We start from the raw sequence: 16,081 nt of genomic DNA, 5'->3' as shown, positions 1-16,081 counted from the left end.
CCATGCAGACTGGCGGCTCTGGCTGCTCCATGCAGACTGGTAGCTCCTTGCAGACTGGCAGCACTGGTTAAGTGGGAGACTCCGGCAGCGCTGAACAGGCGGGAGACTGAGGCGGGGCACTGTAGGCCTGATGCGTGGTGCTGGCACTGGTGGTTGGTGCGTGGAGGTGGTACTGGATAGACCGGACTGTGCAGGTGGACTGGAGCTCTTGAGCACCGAGCCTGCCCAACCTTACCTGGCTCGATGCCCACTCTAGCCTGGCCGATACGAGGAGCTGGTATGTACCGCACCGGGCTATGGACCCGCACTGGAGACACCATGCGCTCCACAGCATAACACGGTGCCTGCCCGGTCTCTCTAGCCCCCCGGTAAGCACAGGAAGTTGGCGCAGGTCTCCTACCTGGCGTCGACATACTCCCTGTGTGCCCCCCCCAATAATGTTTTGGGGCTTACTCTCGGGCTTCCATCCGCGTCGCCGTGCTGCCTCGTCATACCAGCGCCTCTCCACCTCCAGCTCTTCTTTGGGGCGGCGATATTCTCCAGGCTGAGCCCAGTGTCCTTTACCATCCAATATCTCCTCCCATGTCCAGAAATCTGGATTTCGCTGCTCCTGCTGCCGCTGTCTGTCACCACGCCGCTTGGTCCTGTTGTGGTGGGTGATTCTGTAAAGGATTTCTTCCGGAGAAGGAGAGGAGGACCAAAATGCAGCGTGGTTATTTGTATACATCTTTAATAAAGATGAAAACACGAACAGTATACAAAAACAATAAACGTGAAAAAACCAAAACAGCCTATCTGGTGCAAACAAACACAGAGACAGGAACAATCACCCACGAAACACTCAAAGAATATGGCTACCTAAATATGGTTCCCAATCAGAGACAACGATAAACACCTGCGTCTGATTGAGAACCACTCCAGGCAGCCATAGACTATTCTAGACAACCCCACTAACCACAATCCCATGACCTACAAAAACCCCAAGATAAAACACACCACATAAATAACCCATGTCACACCCTAGCCTGACCAAAATAATAAAGAAAACACAAAATACTAAAACCAGGGCGTGACACAAAGCAGACCTGTTTTTTAAAAACTGCAGACCAAGGAGAAGGAAAGTGTCTAAGTGTGTGGGCAATGTTCATTTTTGTCATGTAAAAATGAACATCTCTTTTAGGAGTTTTATCCCCCAAATCTCAGGGGATAAAACGTGTTATTCGATAACACTTATGCACGCACACTCAAGCAGATGTGTACATACACACACACACACCCCACCCACCCCAATTGCTTTTCATATTTGAGTGTTTGTTTGGGTGCATGTCTGATCAAGAATATGAGATAATGATGATGACAATCATTCATGTATGAGAATCATATCCATGAAGGTAGTGTGGGGATGTGAAATGCCAGTCCCCGATGGCTGATATGTATTAGAATTAGTGAAGTGCCACACACACATACACCATTCACTGTCATCATTACCCATCTCTAAACCCACCTGTCATGCTCCCCAATCCCTCTTTATTGAAATTACCCAACTTCCACTAAATGATTAACGAAGGCCATCAACCCTGAACATTATAACTTCTTCACCATTTAAAATCATACTTGGGTGATCCATCAACAGACATAGAAATGGGTAATTAGCCAGGAAGAAAAAAGCAAATGTCATGGGATCATGAGGATATTCTCACAGGGAAATAATAAAAAAGCCCAATTAAAACAAGTTGAAGCCTAACATAACTACATAACATATACATGAAAAACAACAAAGGCAATTCCCAGCCTGGAGAGAGGAGCCAGATGGTCCTTCTTGTCTTACATCATGACACGGCCACCGAAGGTAATGTTAAGAGGAGTAAAACAAGGGGGTACAGGGGTTTAATTTAAGTCTCATTAATTAAATTATTATTTGGGAATTCCTTCAGTAGCTGGGTGGGGAGAAGGATGGATTAATTAGAAATGTGAGGAGAGAGGGAAGGAGAGAGGGAAGGAGAGAGGAGAAAGGGTATGTTAGGCTCCTATTCCAGTCTCCATGGTTTCTTTTAGGGACTGAGCTTGTGTCAGTTTAGAGTGGTACTGATTAAGAATGGGGAGAAACGAGCGTAAGAGACCAAGAGCAACTGAAAACGGGAAAACAAGACAGTCAGTGGGATGGAGGGAAGAATGAGAGAGAGAGAGTGAGAGATGCTGTCAGAGTGCTGGCTACTGTGACCCCAGTGTCAATCATAATGGTGGACAGGTGATGGACAGGTGATGGGTTTTTAACCAGGCTGAGGTGTTTATCCTTTACTTCAATAAGCCTTTGAAAATGTTCTCACAGATACTGTTTCTATCAAGGGCTTTAATCTCTAATTCATCTCATTCAAGCTGTTTTTCTGTTTTTTTTTGTTGTGTATTTGGCTTGGATTTTCACAGCAGCAGAGCAGTTTAATCGATTCCTTTTAATCTTTCGCCATAAGACAAATGAAAAAGAAAGTCGTATGAAGTGCTTGGAGTAGGTATTAATATCAGTATGGATTTTATGATGAAAAAATATCAATATGCATTTTAATACACCTCAATGGGCAATGTTTGATCTCAGCAATGAGATATAACTGAAAAACAGAGTGGAATTTGAAACAGCTTAGAAAACCAAAACAATTCAGACCAAATTCGTAGTTGTGCCATTTACAGAATTAGTAGGAATTTCAGTCACTTGGTACTCTCCATATCCACTTCGCACATGGCACATATCATGAGTTCCACGGCTGTCATAATAAGAACAATTCCGACTTCACTCTCTGGCCTATGGCAGTCATCGACCGGCGTCCTACATCATGAGGTGGAATGTGGTGGCATTTGATTATGAGGCACACGGTACATCTCAATGTGGCAACAACCAATGAAGTCATTGTTAGCAGTGGGCAGTTTGATTGTTTGGTTACATCTTCAAGGGAGTGTGTGCGAGTTAGCAGACACATATAACTCGGGACACACACACACACACACGCACGCACGCACGCATGCACGCACTCACAAATAAACCAAAATCCATTTATGAGGTCATTGGCATCTTTGTCAGGTAGGTAATTTAACACAAACCTTTAATCAGGCAAGTGTGTTTCACTCTGTCTTCAATGCTCAACAGTTAGAAGAGGAGCATCACTTTGTCCACACATGGTTCAAAGAGAAGGAAAACAGTAAAGATTTACTCTCGGCCCATATTGGTCCATCAAAGGCTACACCAACTGAACCAAACAGACACCACAAACACTGAGTGGCGAGTCCTAATGTCATCTGCATACTAGGTTTGGTTTTCTCCTAGCAGTACTCAGCTAGGCAAAGTGAACAGCTGTGCCTCGTATACTCCCTTAAAAAGACCTTTGATTGAAAAACGCGAATAAAGAGGCAATAGGACTGTTTGTCCCTCTTGAGACGCCGAAGCCAGTATACACTCCTCAAATTAGTCTGTATTAATCGAAGATAACTCAAGAAATCTGTGATTCATTTGGATGTTTTTTCAGAGTTCTTAAATCGCACAAATTTACATTAACTATACTGAATAAAAATATAAATGCAACAACTTCAAAGATTTTACTAAGTTACAGTTCATATAAGGAAATCAGTCAATTTAAATAATACATTTAGGCCCTAATGTAACAGTTTTCTTCCTGGGAAGGAGAGGAGGACCAAAATGCAGCGTGGTTATTTATAAACATCTTTAATGAAAGATGAAAACGTGAACACTATACAAAATAAGAAAACGTGGAAAAAACGAAACAGTCCTAACTGGTGCAAAACACAGAGACAGGAACAACCATCCACCAGATACCTAAAGAATATGGCTGGATATGGCTTGGATGCAGCTTATGGTAGAGAAATGAACATTCAATTCTAAGGCAACAACTCTGGTGGGCATTCCTGCAGTCAGCATGCCAATTGCACACTCCCTCAAAACATGAGACATCTGTGGCATTGTGTTGTTGATATGTCACACCTGTTAGGTGGATGGATTGTCTTGGCAAATGAGAAATTCTCACTAAGAGGGATGTAAACAAATTTGTGAGAAGAAAAGTTTAAAAAAAAAGTGTGTGCAGAGCTGTCATTAAGGCAAAGGGTGGCTACATTGAAGAATATAAAATATATTTTGATTTGTTTAACACTTTTTTTGGTTTCTACATTATTCCTTATGTGTTATTTCATAGTTTTGATACCTTCACTATTATTCTACAATGTAGAAAATAGTAAAAAATACAGAAAAACCCATGAATGAGTAGGTGTGTCCAAACATTTGACTGGTACTGCATTCGGAAAATGTCAGACCCCTTGACTTTTTCAACATTTTGTTATGTTACAGCCTTTTTCTAAAATGTATGAAATGTTTTTTTCCCCCTCATCAATCTACACACTATCCATAACGACAAAGAAAACAGGTTTCTAGAAATGTCTGCAAAAGTATTTTAAAAAACAATGGAAATACCACATTTACGTAAGTATTCAAACCCTTTACTCAATACTTTCAGACCTTTTACTCAGAACTTCGGTGAGTGTAATGCTTGCTGTTCATTTTTATTGTTTATTTCACTTTTGTATATTATCTTCTTCACTTGCTTTGACAATGTTAACATATGTTTCCCATGCCAATAAAGCCTCTTCAATTGAACTTTGTTGAAGCACCTTTGGCAGCGATTACAGCCTCGAGTCTTCTTGGGTATGACGCTACAAGCTTGGCACACCTGTATTTGGGGAGCTTCTCCCATTCTTCTTTGCAGATCCTCTCAAGCTCTGTCAGGTTGGATGGGGAGCGTCACTGCACAGCTATTTTCTGGTCTCTCCAGAGATGTTCGATCGGGTTCAAGTCCAGCATTTGGCTGGGCCACTCAAGGACATTCAGAGACTTGTCCCGAAGCCACCCCTGCATTGTCTTGGCTGTGTGCTTAGTGTCGTTGTCCTGTTGGAAAGTGAACCTTCGCCACAGTCTGAGGTCCTGAGTGCTCTAGAGCAGGTTTTCATCAAGGATCTCTCTGTACTTTTCTCCGTTCATCGTTCCCTTGATCCTGACTAGTCTCCCGGTCCCTGCTGCTGAAAAACATCCCCACAGCATGATGCTGCCACCACCATGCTTAACCGTAGGGTTGGTGCCAGATTTCCTCCAGATGTGACGCTTGGCATTCAGGCCAAAGAGTTCAATCTTGGTTTCATCAGACCAGAGAATCTTGTTTTGGATGGGACGTTAAACGGGTGTCCTGACTCTCTGAGGTCATTAAAGATCCCATGGCACTTATCGTAAGAGTAGGGGTGTTAATCCTGGTGTCCTGGCTAAATTCCCAATCTGGCCCTCAAACCATCACGGTCACCTAATAATCCCCAGTTTACAATTGGCTCATTCATCCCCCTCCTCTCCCTAACTGTTCCCCGGGTCGTTGCTGCAAATGAGAACATGTTCTCAGTCAACTTACCTGGTAAAATAACAGATAAATAAAAAAATGGTCTGACAGTCCTTTAGGTGCCTTTTGGCAAACTCCAAGTGGGCTGTTTCTTTTACTGAGGAGTGGCTTGTGTCTGGCAACTCTACCACAAAGGCCTGATTGGTGGAGTGCTCCAGCGATGGTTGTCTTTTTGGAAGGTTCTCCCACCTACAGAGGAACTTTGGAGCTCTGTCAGAGTGACCATCGGGTTCTTTGTCGCCTCCCTGATCAAGGCCCTTCTCCTCTGATTGCTCAGTTTGGCCGGGCGGCCAGCTCTAGGAAGAGTGTCGGTGGTTCCAAACTTCTTCCATTTAAGAATTATGTGGGCAACTGTGTTCTTGGCCACCTTCAATGCTGCTGAAATTTTTTGGTACACTTCCACAGATCTCAACACAATCCTGTCTTGGAGCTCTTCAGACAATTCCGTCGGCCTCATGTCTTGGTTTTTGCTCTGAATTGCACTGTCAGTTGTGGGACCTTAAATATAAAGGTGTATGCCTTTACAAATCATGTCTAAGCAATTGAATTCACCACAGGTGGACTTTTAGTTGTAGAAACATCTCAAGGATGATCAATGGAAATGATGGACCTGAGCTCAATTTCGAGTCTCATTGCAAAGGGTCTGAAAGGGTCTAAAAACCTGTTTTCACTTTGTCATTATGGGGTATTGTTTGTAGATTGATGAGGGAAAAAAATAATTTAGAACAAGGCTATAACATAACAAAATGTGGAAAAAGTCCAGGGGTCTGAATACTTTAACCGTATGCACTGTATAATTATCATAATTGTTTTATTATATGGGGGATTGGAAATCATGCAGACAATTACATTGATGGAAACTACAATCTATCTGCAATATTAAATTTGATCTACCCCCTAAAAAAAGATATCTGTTTCCCATATTTTCGTTATAGGTTCTGAGACATCAGGTAGAGATGAATTCAACCCTTGATGGAACTTGTCAATCAACTTATTTGGCATTGCAGCTTCTTTCAGTATTTTTTCAATGCATTTGTGCGGCTCAGTAATACATTTTCAAATGAGGTAGTCGAAGACTTCCGGCTTTATAGGGTAAGTGTCAAACATTCAATTTGACTCTTGAGGTCTATCCATTCCAAATAAAGTTGGAGAGTAGGCCATTTATTTTCTTAAAGAAGTTGGATGGGATTCAAAATGGTAAGGCTTAGAATCACACTTAGTAATACATGAATTACATTATTTGGATTATCTTGACCCTACCTAACATAGAAATAGGGAGAGTTCTCCATCTCTGAACATCAGATTCAATCTTATCCATTAAAGGAAAGTCATTGATTTTATAGGCCTCCTCCAAATTGCATTGTATAAATACACCCAGGTATTTAACATGTCTTTGTCCATTTCCACTTAAATCTACTTTCCAAGCTTGAAAGGTCAATTAGAAACGGGCATGATTTCACTTTGAATCCAGATACAGCACTATTTGTGTCCAACAGTTGCAAAATAAATGACAGGCAATGTTCTGGTTCAGAGAAATACGGTAAAATGTCATTTTTATTTATTTTAATTTTATTTTACCTTTATTTAACCAGGCAAGTCAGTTAAGAACAAATTCTTATTTTCAATGACGGCCTGGGAACAGTGGGTTAACTGTGGGTTAACTGCCTGTTCAGGGGCATAACGACAGATACAATGATACAATGATATTACATGTTGTTCTCCGCCAATCTCTATTCCCCGGATTGAGCCTTATGTTCTGATTATTGATGCTAGGTGTTCTGTGGCAAAGCAAATCAATAACTGGACACAGGGAATCCCTGGCTTGTCCTTTTTGATAACTTAAATGGATCAGATATTTGTTCAATTGTTCTTTCTTTCTTTTTAAGTAGGGTAATTGTAGCCAAACACAGTGACTGGGGAAGTTCATTTTCCACTCGAGCTGCTGTGAGCATAAGTAACATGGGCTTAGTCATTTGGGATGAAAGTGTCTGTATAATTCCACTGGGAATCCATCATTACCAGGACATTTCCCATGTTGTAGACTATTAAAGAAATTGTCTATATCTTTCTTTTAACTTTTGTTTCCCGATTGATACAGTTTTTGATTGAATGTTTTAAATGCAGCTAATTTCAGAAAAGTCCATTGTTATGGTACTATCTGGGGGTTTTAATGCTATGGATAGTACTTTCCTCCTCCTCTTTCTAAATTTGCAAAGCCAGCATTTTCCAGCACTTTCACCTTGCTCAACATATTGTTGTTTGGATTTCAGGGCAGTAGTCTCTGCTGAGCAGGTGTTTATTATGTTATATTCCAGCTTCAAAGTGTTCAACTGTTGATGGGTGTCAACGTGTCTAAGTCATGTATTTTCTGTTCTATTATTTCAAACTCTTTTTTGGTCTTCATTTTATTATGTGAAGAGTAAGAGATGGTACAACCTCTCATATATGCTTTAAGAGCTTCCCACACACCAGTAGGGCATAATTCATTATCTACAATTACACTCACCAGCAAGTGTATTAGGTACACCACCCTGTTAACGAAAAGGTATCGATCCTACAGGCAGTGAGTCATGTGGCCGTGGCTTGCTATATAAAGCAGGCAGACTGGCATCGAGGCATTCAGTTGATGGGGCAAAACGAGAGACCTAAGTGACTTTTATGGTATGATTTGGTATGATTGTTGATGCCAGGTTGAAGAAGAATGTCAAGAATCGTGCAAGCTAACAGGCGGGCCACAAACAGAGAAAGAAAGGCACAGTACAATAGTGGTGTGCACAACTGCATCTCAGAACACACAACGCCTCGATCCTTGTCACGGATGGGCTATTGCAGCAGATGACCAAACTGGGTTCCACTCCTATCAGCTAAAAACATTAAGAAACGTCTCCAGTGGACACGCCATCACCAACACTGAACAATTGAGGAGTGGAAAAACATTGTCTGGAACCTGACAGCGAGTTCAGTTTACTTGATTGGCCTGCGCAGTCCCCAGACCTCAACCCAATAGAGCATCTTTGGGATGAGATGGAAAGGGCTGTTCACAGCATAAATGTACCGCCATCCAATCTGCAGCAACTGTGTGATGCCATCGCGTCAGCATGGACCAAGATCCCTATGGAAAGTTTCCAACACCTTGTAAAATTCCCAGAATAATTCAGACTGTTCTGGAGGCAAAGGGGGGGGTCCGACCCAGTACCTAATAAACTGGCCGTTGAGCATATTTCCAAAAACATGTCTGTGTGTTGAGATATGAGGTAAACTCTTTATCTCCAAGTAACATCGTGCTGAATCGTCAAGTCTTTGATATTGGAATAGGAGGTTTAAGCATAAACGTGAAATACAATGGGCTATGGTCCGTAATTATTCTAAGGTATTAAATTTAAAAAGACAGTCAATTAAAAAAAAGTTTACATTAAAAAAGTTAATTCTTTAATATGAGTTGTGGGCATGAGAGTAATAGGAGCATTGCTTTTCAGTTGGATGTTTCTATCTCCACAGTTCACATAGACCCATCTCTTTGATGTTGTGGTTTCATACCTTAGACCACGTGTCAAACTCATTCCACGGAGGGCAGAGGGTCTGCAGGTTTTCGCTCCACCCTTGTACTTGGATTAATTAACGTAATTAATTAAGGAACTACCCTCACCTGGTTGTTTAGGTCTTAATTCAAAGGAAAAAACATAAATCCGCAGACACTCTGCCCTCTGAGTTTGGCACTCCTGCCATAGACATTTACATTTTTGAAATTTAGCAGACACCCTTATCCAGAGAAATTTACAGTGCATCCATTTGTCATAATGGTCCCATGTGGTAATCGAACACTGTTACGTACGCCTCTTGGAGGGAACGCAACACCCTGCTACATCTCAACTCCACATGGAGTGAAAAAGTATGTGAATGTAGGTGCGGGAAGGACGACAGAGGCAGAGAAAAATACCGTTTACAGGGAATTTATTTATTCCTTAACACGGTAGTGGGGAAAAAGGGCTGGATGGAACCAAAGCAAAGAAAGTAAAAATTAAAGAGTCCCCTCTCCTACCTTACCTGCCTTCCCACTACTTACCTAACATTTAGCACCAACTGGCGCGCTAACCAAAATACAGGGGGTGGTCCGCCCAGGTCTTACCTAGTGTGCATAGATGAACTACTACGGGTTATGTATGCCCGCAGGACTCTTGCTTAAACACTACCAAGGTGCGTTCCCCTTCCTCCCCTGGGAACAAATGAAACATAATAATTACTAATACTTTAAGTGAACAATTTCAATAACCAAGAAACACTAAGTACTATTGGCATACACATACCTCAGACGGAGCGGCTACAAAATAATATCCACAAAACCTTTACTGACCACCACAACAATCAACGCAGGACATAAAAAGAAGCTCTCCTCCATGGGGAAGGAACACTGGCTCTTATCAAGCTGGAGAAGGAGTTGGTAATTGCAGAGACAGCTGTATCCCCTGCGATGGGGCCGACCAATCAGCTTCTTAGAATCCAGGAAGCCATTTCCTGAAATACACAAACATACAAACCCACAACAACACAGAAACTGGGGAACACCCATCCCTGGCGTTCTAAGCGCCATGCACTAGGAGCTGAGCAACACAGGTCATGTTAGGAAAAGGGTATATAGTTTAGTTGATGACTTGGTTAAAGTTGCATGTCACACACAGTTAAAATCACCCGCCATATAATATTCCTGTAACTTTGAGATCATTTTAGTATAAAGTCGTTAATTTATTTTGGGTCGTCTTCATTTCGGCAATAGCAAGTCAATAAAGTGACTTTTTCTTGTGACAGGTTTCCTTTTATCATTATAAAACGTCCATTTGGGTCAGTTGTAATTTATGTAAACTTAAATGGGACTTTTTTTATTAATGAGAATTGATACTCCTTTGAATCTTGTGGAGTTAGTGGAAGAGAACGCCAATCCATCTCAAGCTCACCCAAACCTTTCACTTTCTAATGCTGATAGATGAGTTTCTTGTAAAAAATTTATGTTTTCTTTTTAAAATAAAAGAACATACCTTAATTATTTTCTCTGGCTGCACAATTCCATTGACATTCCATATCACACATGTTAATGTATTCATATCTTAAGTATTATCCCCAAGGCGTGATATTGAGATGGATCTTTACATATTTTTTTTGTCTCATATTGACTCCATACATTATGTAAGATGTTGATACACTACATAAACGTGCCAATTGCACGCTCCCTCAAAACATGAGACATCTGTGGCATTGGATTGTGTGACAAAACTGCACATTTTGGAGTGGTGTTTTATTGTCCCCAGCACAAGGTGCACCTGTGTAACGATCATGCAGTTTAATCAGCTTCTTGATAATCCATCCACCTGACAGGTGTGGCATATCTTGGCAAAGGATAAATGTTCACTAATAGAGATGTAAACAAATTTCTGCACCAAATTTGAGAGAAATAAGCTTTTTGTGCATATAGAAAAATTCTGGGATATTTTATTCAGCTCATGAAACATGGGACCAACACTTGCCCAACTAACTAACTAACTAACTAACTATATATATATACATATATATATATATATATAAATGTTTTATAATTATATTAATAATTTCTCATTAACTTAAGTATTCATACTGAGTCGATACTTTTTAGAAGCACCTTTTGCAGCGATTACAGCTGTGAGTCTTTCTTGGTAAGTCTCTAAGAGCTTTCCACACCTGGATTGTGCAACATTTGCCCATTATTCTTTTCAAAATTCTTCAAGCTCTGCATATTAGTTGTTGATCATTGCTAGACAACCATTTTCAGGTTTTGCCATAGATTTTCAAGTAGATTTAGGAACTCAGGAACATTCACTGCCTTCTTGGTAAGCAACTCCAGTGTAGATTTGGCCTTGTGTTTTATAGTAGGTTATTGTCCTGCTGAAAGGTGAATTCTTCTCCAGTGTCTGGTGGGAAGCAGACTGAACCATGTTTTCCTCTGGGATTTTACCTGTGCTTAGCTCCATTCTGTTTACTTTTTTATCCTGAAAAAACTCTCCAGTACTTGACAATTACAAGTATACCCATAACATGATGCAGCCACCACTATTGCTTGAAAATACGGCGAGTGGTACTCAGCAATGTGTTGTATTAGATTTGCCCTGAACATAACAACACTTTGTATGCAGGACAAAACATGTATTGCTTTGCCACATTTTTTACAGTATTACATTAGTGCATTGTTAAAAACAGGACGTATGTTTCTTTTCACTCAGTCAGTTAGGTTTGTATTGTGGAGTAACTACAATGCTGTTGATCCAACCTCACTTTTCTCCTGTCAAAGCAATTAAAATCTGTAATTATTTTAAAGTCACCATTGGCCTTGGTGAAATGCCTGAGTGGTTTCCTTCCTCTCCGGCAACTGAGTTAGGACTGGGTATATTGATACACCATCCATAGGGTAATTAATAACTTCACTTCCGCCTGTTAGCTAGGGATATTCAATGTCTGTTTATTTTTTGGCCCATCTACCAATAGGTGCCCTTCTGTGCGAGGCACTGCAAAACCTCATTGGACTTTGTCTTTGAATCTGTGTTTGAAATTCACTGTTAAACATTATTATTGCAACTTATGTGACGTGTTAAGCAAATGTTTACTCGTGAACTTATTTATGCTTGTCATAACAAATGGCTTGAATACTTATTGACTAAAGACATTTCCGCTATTCATTTTTAATTGATTTGTAAAATTTAATAATTTCCCTTTAACCAAAAAATCTGACATTTTATCCATTTTAAATTCAGGCTGTAACACAACAAAATGTGGAAAAAGTCAAGGGGTGTGAATACTTTCTGAAGTCACTGTAAAGGATTCATATACAAGCACATGCCCAGCTGCATAATCATAAAGAACCTTATTTGACAAGAAAAGGGCCCTCAATCCAAATGGGTACTTGACACTTTTACGCAGAATGCATGTGTCACCAACAAAAGTGCTGGCAAATGAGGATCATTCAACCATCCACAACAGCGAGATGGCTGATGGCTTCTTCAAACTAGACTGTAGCCGAGCAAGGTTTATTTTGAGCTGATGAGCATTTCCACTTTGATTATGCTGCAGCAACTTAAATGACCTCAGGTCTGTAAGACACATCATTATATTGGAGAGAGCTAATTATTCTGCTGATTAACGTCATCTCGCTCCAGCGAGCTTCTTGTTATTCCAAAGTTCCAATTTGTTTTTGGATGAGGCGTGTTAATACAGGTACCAATATAACGTATTACCGCCAGCCCTGATTGCATTCGGGGAGATGACCCACTGGGCACAGATGTCAGTTCCACATCTAGTTTTGATTTACATTTGATTGAGTTGTCAACTAACGTGAATTTAACTTGAAATCAACACAAAATGTCACCATGTCATTGGATTTAGGTTAAAAGTTGGGTGAAAAAAAATACTAAATTTTAGTTTAATGGTTTAATTAAAGGAAGTGAATCAGACAAGTAAAACATTTTTAAGAATAATACATAATAATTAGTAAGGCAGACAGACAGACTCTGATGAACAGAGAATAGATCATGCTACTATTTGTTTCCTTTTTTAAGTCATACATTTTTAAATTGTTATGTTTTTCAATAGGGAGACAGCAATAGTTTTACATTTTACTCAGGGGCCTCTCAACATTTATTTGACTACAGCGCCACCCTTCGGTGGCTTGTCGTCATATACTTGTAGAATGGAGATGGAAGGGGAGGCGTCCTCATGACGTCTTAGTTAACCACACGCTGGACTCTGGAACCCAAACAGTGGGGAAGTGGCCAAAGTGAAGTTATTCCCTTCAGTCGTAATTTAAACAATGTATGTCAGTGTACATCATATATCATTATTTGCAATGTATCTAGCTATAATCACAAAGTACAAGTAATGGGAACATGCAAAATTGCAGCTTGCTTGTAGGATAGGAATGGCTAGAATAAGCCAGACAGCTATACATAAACCTATACGATGTTGCACGTTCTGTCTGTAATTTACAGTAGCTGCATGCTCATCCTTTTAAGACTTTTTGCCCCGTGAGTTTACCTAGCGCTTTCCAGAGGCTGCATGCATTCAAGATGGTGCTTTTTGCAGATGTTATTGTTCAAGTTGGCTACCTAGAGCGTTGACTGTATTGATCAGCGTATCGTCAGCAACGCTAAAAGAAATGTACTTTCGGGTCAAGGAATTTCGGAAACATTCAAAATAAAAGTCCCCCACGTAACAGTGGAAACGTGTCAAAAACGTGCATTTATAATTGTCTACACATTAACCTTGAGTCAATTTGGGTTTTAAAACATGTTCCGAGGTCAAATAAATGGCCATAATGCGAATCACTGAATATGGAATCATATTGGCATATAGAGCAAAAACTATTAGTGCCACAGTAAAAGTATTGTAGGGAATACTCAGTAGGGTCTGTAGAATGTATATATTGTGTCGTGTCATGGGTTTCTGGACTTTTACTGTGGTCAAACAGCTTAAAGTGGGTTGTCTGGACACTATATGTTACAAATATAGTACTGTACAGGGAAAACAATAGATTGTGTGTCCAGTCTACTCACTAGAATCCCTACAATACAGAACAGGTCATAGGAAATGTTATGTTGACATTTGCACCATGGACAGCTACACTTTTAGAGTTGTCACTGTCAGCCTATCTCCAAATACATGGCAAATATGTGACCCAAAAGCATAGTAATGTGATGCAATATTTTAATAATTGCAAATAAACTGGGGTGGAAAATACTCAGTCAGGGTTCTACTAACCAAAATGTTCCATCTCTTGTCATGCCTACATTTAATCCTGCACGTTATATTCATTCCAAAACAATAAATTAATTTACTGTTTTTCTGCTGAATATCAGTTGGAAACACAAAACACCTTAACAGTAAAAAAAATGTTTTTAGCTACTGTGAAATACATTTCCATTCCATACACGACTTTCATGTACTTGCCTTGCGCTAAATATCGATTATTAACAGGTGATTAGTTAAGAAGCCAACTTCTTCAAAGACAGACTGTCATATCTACACGACTGTGACACATTTATACATTATATTGCTAGTGACAACAAGGTGAAATGAAACAAAATGGTACAAACAGAGAATGTAAACGAGTCTCAGGTTCTAAACCTATTGCCTGTGGAGAGTTTAAATGAGGACATGTCAACTGCTCAGAGAAGCAGTTGACATTCACCCTCAGACTGCAAAACTTAACATGCAAAATGTAAACCACTACATTCATCCTGATGTGGCCAAGAGTTTGTATGAGGAAGTGTCAGTGGTGCCGATGTAAAAGTGGTCGTTTTAATTCCCAAAACATTGGGAATGAAACTAGCACTTCGAGACAAAGTTGTGTAAGAGGTTTATCAGAAGAGGAAATCGTAAACTCTGACAACTGAGCCAGATGAGCAGCATACACTGAAATAAGCGAGGATACACTGAAATAAGAGAGGATACACTGAAATAAGAGAGGATACACTGAAATAAGAGAGGATACACTGAAATAAGCGAGGATACACTGAAATAAGCGAGGATACACTGAAATAAGAGAGGATACACTGAAATGTGCTTTGTCAGATGAGGCAAACGTTGAAGTGGTAGGTATTTCAAACAGTTTTAATGGGTAAGCCTACTTGCAGGAAAGATTAGAGTCCAATCCTTACTGGGCAGTGCTTTTTTGATATCAATTTTCAGTGGCTCAGAAAAGGATATAAAAAGACGTATCTTAAAATAAATGGATACTGTAGCCATTCTTCATGCAAGATAAAATGAGTTATTCTGGACATTGCGAATGCACTAGATTTCCATGTCTCATATTCAGGCGATATCATACATTCAGATGAAGATGGTATATAAAGACCATTTCGAGCTCCAGAGATGGACCAACTTGCATTGCCATTACATAATACTGCCGCATAAAAGGTGCACAGGGAATTAATAGCCAACGCCGACCTCCGATGTTTGGCCGCTCAGAACAGAAGTGTCATTGGTGTTCAGTGTTCAGAAAAAAATAAAATCTGAACAACGCACAAATAAAAAACTTTTTGGATTCTGATTAAATCAATTCACTACAATTACTGAAAGAAAAACTTGAGAATGAAACATCGGCACAAATAATAGTTTCTCCTGTAGAGTGCTATATTTGTACCGTATTGTCCACGCACCCCATTTAAGCTGTTTAGCCACAGTAAAAGTCCAGAAACACTCCATTTATCAGAACCTCGTGAAATGAGACTGTACAGAGATTGTACAGAGCCAACTGCGTACTCCCCTACCCACTTTTACATCGCCACAAATCATATTTCTCTCTCTATAAACCCATATGTAATCCATATGCAGTGATTTGCATTGTGGCCCATGTAATGGGCGGAGTGAAAGGCCAGCAACACTCAAATTAATACCATATATAGATTCTGAGTACTTCCCACCCCACTTTTACATTGGCACAAATGATCGTTTTTCCTATACAGTGTTATATTTGTAGATAGAGTCCAGGCACCCAATTTTAAGCTGTTTGACCACATTAAAAGTCCTGCAACACTTCCTATTACTTCGCTTTTTGTTCAAACACATCTGATCTGTATTCTAGGGATTCTAGTGAGTAGACTGGACCTTGGTTTTATAGACACAATCCTATA

This window comes from Oncorhynchus masou, chromosome 29, assembly GCF_036934945.1.
Source record: "Oncorhynchus masou masou isolate Uvic2021 chromosome 29, UVic_Omas_1.1, whole genome shotgun sequence".
Classification (NCBI taxonomy): domain Eukaryota; kingdom Metazoa; phylum Chordata; class Actinopteri; order Salmoniformes; family Salmonidae; genus Oncorhynchus; species Oncorhynchus masou.
This window is presented reverse-complemented; position numbering follows the sequence as displayed.